Here is a 14,096-nt window from a genome sequence, read left to right on the forward strand (position 1 = left end):
TGCAACTGTCCACGTTGCTCAGAAATTAGGACATATTGTATTTAGAGAGGAGTTGAGTAATGGACTCATTAAGCTTCAATTCATAATGCTTTGCTACTGAACTGTAGTGCTCAGGAATGGAACTGTTCTGGAAAAGTCACCCAGAAGAGCCAGCACATGGTTCCAAAGGACTCCTATTTACCAAGACAAGAACAAATAACTATTCTGAATAGGTAACAAATCCAAAGACAGCAGGAAAAATGGGAAAAGGAAGAAAGGAACTGAGCATTTAACTTGATAAACATCTCAGGAGGCTTTCCTGAGATCAGTTGATGAATACATGGGCTGTTTGGTGCTGTATTTACATCAACCTTTACCTTTCTTCTAGGCTTTTCCTCTTATGACAGGGTCATATTTGTTCGGTGTTGTCCACAAGGCAAAGGGCAGTTGATGATGGGTAAAAGATAGAGAGAAGACCTCAATAAACACTACTTGCAATCTGAGGGAGTAAATAACAGGCATGACTCACTTGGAGAACTGTGAACTTTCTGAGCCACTGTATCCATTTTACCTGTAAGTCTGACATATTTGATCATCACTACTTAATTTTGCCTATGGTGGATGCTGACTTGCAGATGTCTGGGAAAATAAGTTGGAGGGAAAAACAAATCAGGTGTTTTTCTTCTCTGGCATTCATTCTGCCAAAGGAAAATATAAGCGAAACATGTAAAACCTCCCAGGAGCCCCATGTTTCTGTTCAAATGGCTTTGTGCTTAGCACTGGTGGTGTTCTGGAAGCTGTCTGCTGTATATGATTCAGTCCTTTCATCACAAGAATGTATTCTACATGCTATAAATACAATTTTTAGTTCCTTCAAAGTTCTTTTTTGTCAAAGGGTTCACTTTTCCTTTAAAATTGCTCATGTCCTTTGAATGCTGAACATGTTTGACTTCACTACTGCATTAAACATAGTGAGGGCAGATATAGGGATGTAATGGGACAACAGATTGGCCAGTATGTGCACAGATTTGTAATTGCTTGTTCCTGCCTCCTCTGGAAACAATGAAGGAGCAGAAGCAGCTGGCATGCAGAGGAGATGAGGCGTAACATCTCTCTAGGAGTGATGACTGCCCAAGCACCTCTGGCTCTGCCAGTCCTGGGCTGCACACTGGCGAGAGCAGGCAAGCTCAAACGGCTGTTTTTGAGGCTGTAGTCTGCTCTTTGGGCTGAAAGTCAGCTTAAAGAAGACAGAGGTTCTCTATCAACCTGCACCTCAGGAAGTCTTCCATCATCCCCATATCACCATTGGCGAATCAGAGCTCAAATCAGTCCAGCAGTTTAATTACCTAGGCAGCCTCATCTCCTCGGATGGTAAGATTGACGGAGAGATAGACAACAGGTTAGCAAAGACATATAGTGCTTTCGGAAAACTCCATAAAAGAGTTTGGCGAAATAAACACCTGAAGAAAAGTACAAAGATCAGTGTTTACAGAGCCATAGTGTTTTTTTTACTCTCTTATACAGATCTGAATCATGGGTCATCTACCACCACCACCTGTGTCTCCTAGAACGCTTCCATCAATGCTGTCTCTGTACAATTCTAAACATCCACTGGTCAGATTATGTGACCAATACATCTGTTCTAGAACAAGCAGCAGTCACAACTATTGAGGCCATGTTGATGAGAACTCAGCTGCGATGGGCAGAGCATGTCTCCAGGATGAAGGAGCACCGCCTCCCTAAGATCCTGCTTTATGGTGAACTTGCCACCGGCTGCCACAAGAGAGGAGCCCCAAAGAGAAGATACAAGGACTCCCTGAAACAACATCTCAGCCTTGGCCATATTGATCATCATAACTGGTCTACTCTGGCCTCCAACCGGGAGGTCTGGAGACACACCGTCTATAACGCTGCTGATGCTTTTGAGAAAGCACGCAGGATCACCCTTGAGGAGAAAAGGCAACACAGAAAGAATCGTGCCTTGCAGAATATATCTCCTGAGGAGTCTTTCTGCTGTGCCTGTTGAAACCGGACGTGCCTATCTCGTATTGGCCTTTTTAGCCACCAATGTGCTTGTAACAAACTCAGGTAGTGTCCTTCCCAAATCTTCGTTGGCAAAGCCCAGCCATGATGATGATGATGATGATGAAGAGTCTGTTCCTATTTGTCTACTATTTGTTACTATTGCCCAGCATGGTCATCTTGCTTTGATCCACAGAGTGTTGTTTGCTGTGTGTTGCTGTGTTCTCCATGTGTTTCTGAAAGTGGAGCAATGATGCTGACAGGGTTGGGTGTTACACAACCTTGTAATTTGGCCCTTAGTGTGTTACAAGGGGAAAACAAACAGCATAAAAAGCACCGAAGTGTGGCTTAAACAAAAAGGCTTGATAAAGGTACATCTTTCTCCATGTCTTCAGCTGGACTTGCTGACTTCATTGACTTTAATAGGGTTATTCCAGTCTACACAGATGAGAATACAGCCCACTAGACTATATGTTGCCATGTAAAATTCCTGTGAGTGGTACAGTTTATTTTTTCATTTGTTGGTTCTGCCATCTGGCACAGCCTTCTTGCATCCTTTTCCATTCGCTATCATCTGAAGACATATTTTGTGTTGTCTTAGTGACAACTAAAAAGTGACTTCCACTTTTCCCTTGCCAAATATTAGCTTTATGACTGAACACTTCTTCTGATTCCTTTTGAAATCACTTCACAACATCACCTTTTCCCCCTGAGAATACCCTCAAGAATCTATTATGATGTTGTATTATGTTTCCAGGTACACTATGAGTTAAAAGAATACAGGTCCAGTTTGGCAAACATTTGTGCAGCTTCACAGCTTTAACAGGTCCCAGTGACTATAAATAAAAAAGGGGAACTAAATAATACACTCCTTCCTGTGACTCACATGTAGGTTCTTTCATGAAGGCTTGTGCTCATCTACTGAGTGATGGGATTTGGAATTTTCCTACAAAGATTCCCACATTTAGTTTCCTTTCACTGGATAGCTACAAGAGGTTGTTCAATGTACAAAAAAAAAGTGTACTGCTGACCTCTTCTCTCTTTGAGACACACCTGAAGAAATGCATTGGTCTAGTTGGTATCTATCAGCTGATGGTTACAAACAAGAAATGTGGGGAGCAGATGCATCAGGGTGAAGCCTTTCAGTCCTGCTCTGGCCAGAAGAGTTAAGGCACAGCACAGGGGGTTACTTTGAGCCTTCAGTTGTCATGGGAATGGGAAATGTTCAGCAATTCTTGGGTGGTCCTCAGAGTGTTTCAAGACCAGGGCTTTTTTAGGACATTATGTATGAGTTAAACCACTTAGAGTGACTAAACAGCAATTTGAAAATAGGTTATGAATGCCATGTTCAAATTAGGTGACCTCCAACAGCAAATAAAGCATAACTTTTGATCTTAAGATGAGTTCTTTCTCCCCTGGAGGGTGTCCTTTGATTCAGTCTGTGTAAAACGATTAGAGAACATGGTTAGAGAAAATGATATATATTGCAAAATACCAGGACCAGCAAGAACCAAACACAAGAGAAAACATTTAAGCACAAAGGCAGGGGTGGTAGAGGTGCCATACAGAGAGAGAGAGCTCTTCTCCATGTCATTGGTATTTCTTTCCCACTCGTACATATATCACAGAGAGATACAGGGAATAAAGTAAAAACAAGGATGTGATGTAAAAAAGAGGAGCTATGATTCCCTAACAACTGACTGGCAAGCTAGTGTAGTGGGTCACTAAATGCCATGAATCATTTGCAGACCAAGATCAAAGAGTAAAGAGGACAAAGTTCACCTAGCTGGGCATTCATGCAGGGCTTTGATTACCTCAAGTATTCAACAAACCACTGGTTTTTTTCTTCTCATTTCTAACCTCTTTTCACCTCTGTTTCCTTCTAGACTCACCCATGTACTTGTTAGTCTACCTTGTCTATTTTTTACTTTCATGTTAATGAAGAAGCCAAATTACAGTTCATTTCAATTGTTTTTTACCAAGAGAAAAATCATGCCTAAGGATTTCTATTATTTTTTGTTCCCTTTCTTCCAAGTGCTGAACCTTGTATTGGGTGAAATAGAAAAAAAAAAAAAGTCCTTTTGGGAAAAATAAGGAATGACTTTTCCTGTAGCTGATCCTATTTAATATTTTTGCCTCCAACTAAATGTAGTGCTTTGTAACTGAAAGACCTATGGAACTGGCAGTCAAATTATTCTGTATATACAGTTCATATCCAAACAGTCAGATATGGGCAACCCATAAACATAAATTAAATAAATCTGTTCAGCAGGAGAAATTTGTCTTATCCAGATATCCAGAGCTGTCAATATATGCCTGAGACCTTTCCTAAAATCAAAGTATGATGCACAGCAAACATCTTGGAAGAAGAGTAGCAATCAATACATCAAAGACAAGAAATGGAAAACAGGACTGTAAATTTAAGCATCCCTAAATGCCAGAATACTTCTGAAGCAAGTTTGACAGAGCTCTGGTTTTTTTATGGATACAGCGAAGTCATGCCTGAGATTTTCAAAATCCCCACTTGAAGCTGGAGTTGTCAGAGTCTACCTGACCAAGGCTGCTGTTACCCCTTGACTACTTGCCCCTCTGCCTCACTACACTGCTGACTGGATTTTTTGTCTCTCCTTCACACTGGCAAAAACATACCTAATCCTTCAGTGAGTTGGTTTGGGGAGCTAAATTGGAAGGAAATACTTCTTTCCCCTCTGTCCCCCTCATGAAATGAGCTGCTAGTTTGTCTCCCTTAACTGGCTCCCTGTATCCCTGATATTTGTGTTTATCCCTGATAGCACAAATATCAGTGAAAAGAAGAATGGAGAGAGCATCCAAGGAAAAGTGGAAGTCATCTCCACTTAGATGCCATACTAAACTGCTGCAGAATTACAGCTTTAAGAACAAAATCCCACTCCCAGTCATGCATATGTGCGCATGTGGATATTTCAAAAGACGTACATGTTCACTTTACTGCAGTGATGTATGTTTGCTTTGATACAGTATTCTTGAAACACTTGGGTCACCTTGCTTCATGAGTTAACCACATGGAACCACCATACTCTTTGGCATTTAATCTTCAATTAAAGTAAAAAAAATGCTCTTATCCATCATGTTTTTTCAGGAAATCTCCCTAGTAGGACCAAACTGTGCAGTGTTTCCTTTCTTCAGTCCAAAAATAGTCTGAAACGATACTGATGAGACATAAATGCTGCCCAAATTGCTTGTTTCTATTCAGGCTTTGACTCAAAACCTTATTGACAACATTATAAATGTCAACATTTCATACATAATACATGAATGCATTTTAGCAGATGGAGAGGAATGGAAATGAAGCCAAAATGCAGTTGAGGCTGGGTTTGGAATTGCTGGAAGGAGCAGGATGAAGAAAGGAGAGATGCCAAGAAGGAAGTAGAGCAGAAACAGAGAAAGGAAGATGGGAAGGAAGAGAAGAAGAATCACTCCTACTGAGTTCTGCTGAATCAAATACTAACAGAGTGAAAGGATAATAAATAGTACATTACCTTCTGTAGCAAAAGATGAGGCTTTGCCTTTGTTCATTCTTTGAAACTTTCTCTTTGAGACAAATAGGAGTTGTACTGTGGACAGAACGCTCACCTATGCTCATATTGTAGCCCAGCCTCCATACCCAGGGGTGGAGTTTGTTCTCTTCCACAGGATGAATAGGATGCCCCCTTGGTCAGAGACATCTTAACTAAAATAGCCTCTTAACCGCCAATTTTAGATTAGCAAGAGTAACCCACTGCCTAGAACTAATAGCTTTATCAATACTTCAAACTGCACTAAACTTCTGAAAGGGTTTTGCCATAATTAAAAATTATGATCATTCTAGATTAAATAGATATGTGATGCTACCATTCATCATTCAGGCTGTAAAAAAAAATTCAAACTTTTTCAGAAGGCTCATTGCTCTGCAGCAGAAACACATGCCATAGGGATGAACTGCCTGCAAAACATTTGTTCCAATCTACCAATGCTAACTATATTTTTAGGGTCTAATGAAAAGATCCCAGAGGACAAGATGAGACACAATGTGAAAGCAAAGGGTAAACATAATTTTGCACTCTGGGGACCAGGCTACGAAGAACTATTATTGTTATCCATGCATCAAACAGGCACAGAATGCAATTTTCAGAAGTCCCTTTACATTTTCCAAAGAGGAACTCATATGAATCTTCTATTTTCTTCCTTTTCCTATGCTGTTTATGTGCTGAATATTCATGCTTCTTTTCTTAGAAACACAGTGGATTTGTCCCAAAGTGTCTGTATTTAAAACATAAGTGTATTAATTCATGATATACCCTTTTCTCATGCTTTTCTCTCTCAAAATATAAAAGAACAACAACAATTCAATACTCAGAACAAATTTACCTAGGAAAACAAGGAATCTTTTCTATTTTAGATCCTTGATAGCTCCATTTTCAGAGTGGGTCAGTTGGTCTGCTTTTTGGTCTCAGAATTGCTTTCCTAGCCTTCGGCAAGTGGTATGCACAAGTATAAGCCTGACAAATTTGATTTATGTTAAGAAATAATTTTTCTGTTGTCATAGAAACAACTGTAAGATGATCCAGGCAGGAGTAAAAAGTAACAATGAAAAGCAGGTTGCTGGTTTCGCCAGTAAAATTCTTCTCTTTGTTGATGTCCCACCAGCAATTTCCTTGCCCCCCAAGGCAGAAAGGGCAAAAAGATGGTATCTGGAAGGATGGTTGAGAGGAAAAATTTGCCTAGAGGGTGACTTTAGTGTCACAAGGCAGGCACATGTCCCAGCTCAAGGGGGGTGTGAAGCCAGTACAACTTCTCCTGCAAGACTGCAGCATGGTAAGCAAAGTAAATGTTTCTCTAGAACAGGGAGCAAAGCCAGACTAGAAATCCCCCAAGCCTGTTATAGAGATGTCCATGGCATGGTGGAGAGAGATAGAACAATTTCCTTCTCTTATGCTATGGGTTTGCTTCCATCATCAAGAGTGAATCATATCCATATTTTAATGTTTACACAGATCTTGGCACTGCACTATGCATAAACAATTTCTACTTAGATAAGAGGAAGCATTCACCTGGACAGCAACAAATATAAGGGAGTAAAAGAATCAATGAAGACTGATTATCATGACATGTTCATGCAGAAGCATCTTCACCCACCCCAGCACTGCCTGCCCATGAGCTCCATGACACAGCATAGGCAATTACACCCTGCCCAATACGAATGATCATTCATTGCCATTTTGGCAGAGAGAGAGCACAGGAATGTATACTGTGTATTACAACACCTACACTCTACTCAATCTCCACCATCAGTCATTGACATTTTAGGGGTGTTTATCCCCAAGATTTACAAGGGCAATGAACATTGCTAGTACTTGCCACTATGGCTGTCAGACTGACTTGATTTTATTTCCCAAGGGAAATCTGTTTCTGCATCTGCTACTGTTGGTTCAGTTTACAACAAGCTTTCAGATAAAAGGTTGTTGCTGTGGATCCATAGCCTCACAAAATGACAGGGCAAAAGTGTTGCTGCAAGAAAGTCAGAAAACCTGTAACATTTTGTGCAGCCTTTGAGATCCTCTAAGTGAAAAGCCAGAGGATTTCAGTCCAGAATCCTCCTCTGCTGCAATTAGTACTGGGAACAGTCCAAAAAGAGGAGGACGTTCATAGATTACAGCTTCTTTTTGCTTCTAATGCTCATTAGCTGCAGTATGTCAATAATTAGAAGAGAATTTAGTGAACAAATATTGCCTCTTTTTCTGCTGCTGCACTGTCCAGACGGTATTATTTCTCCCCTATTATTTACCATTTGAAAATATTTGCCAGACAATCTCTTCAAGTCCTCTCTGAGCTGAAGTTTACTGGTATTAATTTTGCAAGTGTAAGAAACAGAGGCAGGTCTGGCACTGGTTCTGATTCCTGATGAAGTGAAAGCAGCTTTTAGCACTGGATGTGTCATGGATTGTGGAAAGTGAATTCTGAACTGATATTTTCCAATAGTCTCTGTAAAATGCATTCTTGTAGGCTTTCCATGAAGCATCCTCCCTGTTAATAAAGAAAAAAAATACAGAATACAAGTGGCAGGAAGACAGCTGAAGCAAACTTGCCTGATGATTTAAGTGGATATTTGACAGGGTATTTTTGACAGGGACACTGGAGCCTAGTTACAAGAATCTGAATAGAAAGCCTGGTCATTTGCTTCTTTTCTCCAGAGATGCAAAGGTGTGTGGAGGGTGGAAAATTATAACAGAACTTAGTTATTGCCATGATTATTGTTGCTAGATTATAAGAATGTGCCTATCTGCCACTTCTCCCATATGTGCACATGTACATGTCTCTTTTTATGTTCACTGCCTGTCCACAGCTTGTCTCATACATGCATCTCTTTATGTCTCATTATCACATTTCATTCCCATGCTCTTTATAGTGCAAAACAAGGTGTGTATTTGGTTATGAAAATGCTGGAGGCGGTTGAGGGCATTTTTGCATGGGAGATGCTGTATTACCATGTCAATCATTGCTCCTTTTCTTTCTTAGTCTTTGCAGATTAATCCTGGATGAGTCTCAGCTGGGATGCTTCTGGCACAGGGGAAGCTGAGATTTAGATAGCAGGTTCTCAGCCCAGGTCCACTGGCACATGATTTACATGCTGTTATCAAATTTGCTTTCCTGCCACCATGCTGAACATCGGGTTTAGAGCTAAGCATAATGGGTTGCTGGGGGAAGATGGTCTTTTCCAGTTGAACTCTTTCACTCTGGGCCTACACATAATCTTTTTTTTTTTTTCTTTTTCCTGAAGAGGGTTGCTGGCTATTAAGCAGCCTAGCTGCCATAAAAGAAGTAGGGGAGGGAGATCACAGGCTTCTTCTCCAGCATTACTGTATCCACTGATTCTGGCTGGGCATGTAATTTCTACCTGTCATCCAGGCTGCTGCTGCAGCTTGTCCCCTGTGAATGTGAGTACTGATCAACTTTCTGCTGCCATAGTCTGCTGCTGAGATGATTCCCACTTTCTCTTTTGGCACGAGTTGCGTGTTTGGACCTGTGTTCAGCAGGGGACACTATTAAACATTGGGACCTAAAGGCTGCCGGGGTCTCTTGGAGGCAGCAGGACATGCAGAGATTATAATGGGAAAGACCTAGGCACCATAGGAATGGCTGGAAGCAGAACTGGAAAAACAGCATGGCAGCATGCTCAGAAACAGTAAAACAAAACCCCTTTCAACTGTAACAGCAACGGCTCTTGAGCAATGGTGATTCCTGTGACCTGAAGTGTAGGCATCATGTGTTCAGCTGCGTAACCTACGCTCCCCAAAAGGCAGTGATTCCTGAAAATGAGAGCTTAAGTCACCTACCTGCTCAGATAGCACAGCCTTGACTGCTGCATCCTGGGGCAACTGCAAATCCAGCACATTCATCAGCTGTTGGTAGAGGCTCTGTTACGGAGAGACGGAACCGGAGAATGGTTGTGGAGAGGTGGAACAGGAGAATGCTTGCAATATTAGAAGAAGAGTGACAGCAGCAGGCAGGTCTGTGGGAGAGAAGGGGTGTTGCATTTGCTGGGATATGGATATAAAACGTGCTGCTGTCAAATCAAACGGTTCCCCTTGTTTATTTCCTTTTTCTTTTTTTTTTTTTGGTACAAATAACCAGTGACTTAAAGACAGGAAAACATAATAGTATGCCCTCCTTTATATTCCAGAGCGTCCTCCTTCTCCCTGCTGTTTGGCATCTCGCCCATTTCCAGCAGGCACTTTCAGATGCAGATTTCTCCCTGAATAGGTATGTCTGGGCTCTTTGTCCTCATCTCGCCTACCTTCATTAGCGGATCTGCTGTTGTGGGTCTTGCTCAGCTATCGGAGGGACCGGGGCTGGGTAAGAAGCAGAGCAGAAAAGGCCCCCTAAATACTGATTCATTACCATACAAATGGAGGGACACCCCAGCTATGCAGAGGGCGGTATCTTTATAAAACATGCGTAAATAGCATACAAGACAATGATTACATAGCGCTTAAGCACCAGTTAAAATTCATCCTGGGTAGGCCGGATAACGCATATCCCTATATGCTAAAACGAATTCTCTTTGGATCCACAAATGGTTTATAGATGTCTCCTGAGACAGGGGCATTGCCTGCGGCATGGTGGGCATATCAGCAGGGTAACTTATCAGCAAGCCAGAGAGCCGTGACAAGAAGACGAATGAGGATAGGCAACTGGAGTTGATCCCCCATTTGTCTGTTATCCTGGCTTTGGCTAAATATCGAGAGATGTCCGTTAAATGGCAACATCTGTGTACGTGTGGCTCAAAGGCCAGCCATCCCTGAGGAGTCACTCGGGGTGCTAGCTGGGTTGCTATGCCCAAATGTGTCCACAAATACAGACCAGTTCATCCACGTGTTTCCTTTACACTGCACTAGGCTGGGTCATAACCCAAAATCCTTCTGCTGTCAACAGTCACGCTGGCAACCTGAGGAGGGACATTTTGCAGGAAAACCATTTAAAATGGGGGGTTTCTAGTTATGGCCTGCGGTTCATTTGAAACAAATGACAGAGTATCTTGGGTTAGTATAATGCTGAGACCTTTGGGATATAACCACAGCAGTTCTGACACCAAACAGAAATGATAACCAAATTGCTTGTACAGTTCTTCCACCTCTCTTTGCCTGTCCTCTCCTCCTCCTCCATTTGAGTGGGTGATGGCACTCGAATGCAGCTGTGGCTGCACATGCTCTGGCTAGGTCGGCTGCTCACTTGAATCAAACCTACTGTGGAGATGGATCCTGAGGGGATAAACCTGAACAATTTGGCCTAGGAAAACCTGGTTTGTCAATTCCAAATTCTTTCTTCCCACTATCAAAACATTTTCTGGGAAGCATTATATAAAATTTACCTACACAAACAGCCACACAACATGCTGGATTTGTAACCATATAATTACAGCTTCCAGAATGATATATTGTAGCCCTCTAAAGACCTGAACAGTTAGGTTACATGCACTGTGATGACAAGTACTCTGGAAGGACTTCAAAAGCACAGTCTGCTGTGGAGAAGAAGAGGAACTAATCACCTTTTCTATAACCTCTTTGATTTTTGGGGAGGAAAAAAAACTTTTAAAAAACACCATGTTTTTTGAAAACCAGCATAAGGCAATACTTGTCTATAGAAATCTGCTTTATATCCTTCTAGGTTCTCACTTTTCAGGCATATGCATTTGCTGGTATGTGAAAGACATGCAAGCCTCTCAGTAACAACTATGCTTTCAGATCTTTATTAGCCAGTAGAACTGGGAGACTGGCACATTCCAGATCTGGAAGAGGAGGACAGGGAAAGGATCTTCTGAGCTCTGTGAGAACCAAAATTTTGAATATAATTCAGGATTTCTTGCAAATATTGACCAATTGACCTGCACATTGGCCATGTGCCAGGCTGTAGCCTCATGAAGAGATTCCAGATTAACCCTACACCCCTCAAAGAGGTATCTTAGTGAGATTTTTCTGCAAAGACTATTAACATGGTTCCAGTTATGTTTGACTCTGGTAAATATAAGGGCAGGATTTTTAGCATGTGTGTTACAGAAAGAGGTGAAGAGGTATGTCAAGCTAGTTTAACCACAATTTCAGCACCAGTCTGGCTAAATCTGTTTCTAAATCAATCTAGCTCTGTTACCTCTGTGACCAAACCACTCACAGAAAGGCCTTAAAAACTGAAGTGATAAACCCCCAAGGAACAGCAGTTTATAATGAAAACAACAGGGATGATAATTAAACTTCTACCAGTGGTCTGAGTTGGCAGTCAGTTCAGTTAGCAAGCAGTAATAGAGACACAGACAAAATTCTCTGCTGCGTGTCTGTGGGTCTGATCAGCCTTGACAATGTTTCACCCTACCTCTAAAATGGGATAAAAGACTCTATTCAGGAAACAGGCAAAGCTGTTTCCATCTGGCATATTGCTCCTTTCTCATGAGCTTTCTTCTACTGTTTATTAAGGAGCTGTTTTATATAAACCTCTCCACCCCATTTGCCTCTGGACTCCCGTCTCATTCTTGTCTCATTACTTCAGTTTTAACGCCCACAAGAAATTTTAATAAGAATTAATTTCCTATCTGAGAAAGCCCTAATACATACCACACAGTGATATTAATGTAAAATATTAGGTTCTGCACAATCTGATTTCTGGGCCTTTGTGATTAATTGTGACAGCAGCATTAACAGTAAACATGTTTGGTTTACGTCAGCTGCTGATTGGAAAAAATATTTATTTATTTTCTTCCAGTATAGGTCATATCTATAAATTGCCAGGTGAACTGAGAAGTGGCTTCTCAGGCCACTACAATCTCTACATGATGAAGTATTTCTATGACTCATTTTTTCAGATATATCCTGCAGTATATGAACTTACAAGGTATTTTTTCAGAAATATTTATTGCACGTTCTGTGCTTCATGGCTCTGCTTAGCAGGCGAGCATTAGTGGCAATTTTTTTGTGACTGGCATTTCCATAACTTGGATACCATGGCTTTCCTGAAAGTTCTATATTTCCAAAGCTTTTCTTACATAGGGATCTAGTACAAAATGTATTTACCTTCTGTGCTTATTAACATACTTTTACTTACTGTGTGAGCTTCTTGCAATTTGTAATGTGTTTTATCCTGACAAAATGATAAAGAGGTAGGGAGTAGAAAGAGAGGAACTGAATGAACTAGAGTCAAAGTGACTTATAAGTTGTCCAAATAATCAAGTCAGATAGATGAAAATCAAGGACAAGTTTTCTTCTGACCAATGCTGCTGCTCTCCAAGCATTGTACCCTCTTTCCTCTTTCTTCCACTGGGAAAATATACCCTCTTTCCAGTTTTTTCCACTGCGAAGATATTCTTCATGTAAACAATTTTTATTTTATTTTTATTTTTAATAATTTTTAGCATCCTTATTCAGCTTGGCTTTTTCTCTTCTCTTTGCAAAATGCCCTTCATAAAAATGGAAGTGCATTAAAATTTCTCCTTCAGTCTACACTGCAAATAGGGACCTGAATCAAAGGCCTGGATTGAGCACTATTAGTTGAGGCACATCAGATCAGGTGGGTTGCAGCTGATGAAAATGGCACTGTAATATTGTCAGACAGAACAAACTATCAGATCATCAGATGTGATTTTAAATGAAGTCTGAAATCTGAAAGGATTCTGGAAAGAACCATTTTCAGATAAAGGCGAGAATTATTCAAAATATAGCGAGGGAGTTAAAAAAAGATTAAAAAAGGTTCGTCAGCTTCTTCAGTTCAAGGGCTTTTATTATTATGCATTTGTGAATTTTCTAAAGCATTCTTTGCCTCCACCATCATTGTCTAAAACAGCGCACTACATAACCATCAGTGTGCATTTACATTTTTCTTTGTTGCTGAGGACAGCCAGCTTGAATTAGAAGCTGTTCATAGCCAAATTTTGAAGTATCAGGATATTAACTTGGATGTGGCAACGGAATAAAGCAGGGCTCTTTCACCCCTTCTAGCCTCACACGGGAGGGTGTTGAAGGGTCACACAGCTGCTTCGGAACTGCCACTGTTCCTGACTGACATATTTTTTGCTTTACTTGAACACATCAAGCTGTCTGTGTCCTTCTGTCAGCTCCAGGCAAGGATGCCAGCCTCTAAGATAAGGGCAGCACAATCAGGCAAGGTTGGTAGTTGTGTCAGCCACCCCAGCTTGATCTGCTGCAGCACGGGTTTGTACACTGCCAAAACCCTGTCACTCCTGTCTTGTGGGCAGCAACTGTTTGTAAAACCAGTCTACTGCTTTACCAAAGCTACTCCTTTACCCCAGACTGGGAATTTGTTGAAATCCTGAGTCACTGAGTCACTGAAAGGGCCAATAGGGGCCCTTTGATTTGGGTTGTGGTCCCCCAACCCTTGTTGAAAAGTAGCCCTGACTCATGCTGGTTTTGTATGAACAGGAGTTTTCCCTTCACTAAACAATACTCCTAAGCCCAAGGCAAAAGATCAGGTGCAAGATTTAATCTTAAGTATGCAATGCTAAATTATTACCATTCAACCTAACTCACTGGTCTCCAAAATATATTCAAAATTTTATTACAATAAATAGCGTTCTG

This window comes from Pseudopipra pipra, chromosome 1 (assembly GCF_036250125.1).
Source record: "Pseudopipra pipra isolate bDixPip1 chromosome 1, bDixPip1.hap1, whole genome shotgun sequence".
Classification (NCBI taxonomy): domain Eukaryota; kingdom Metazoa; phylum Chordata; class Aves; order Passeriformes; family Pipridae; genus Pseudopipra; species Pseudopipra pipra.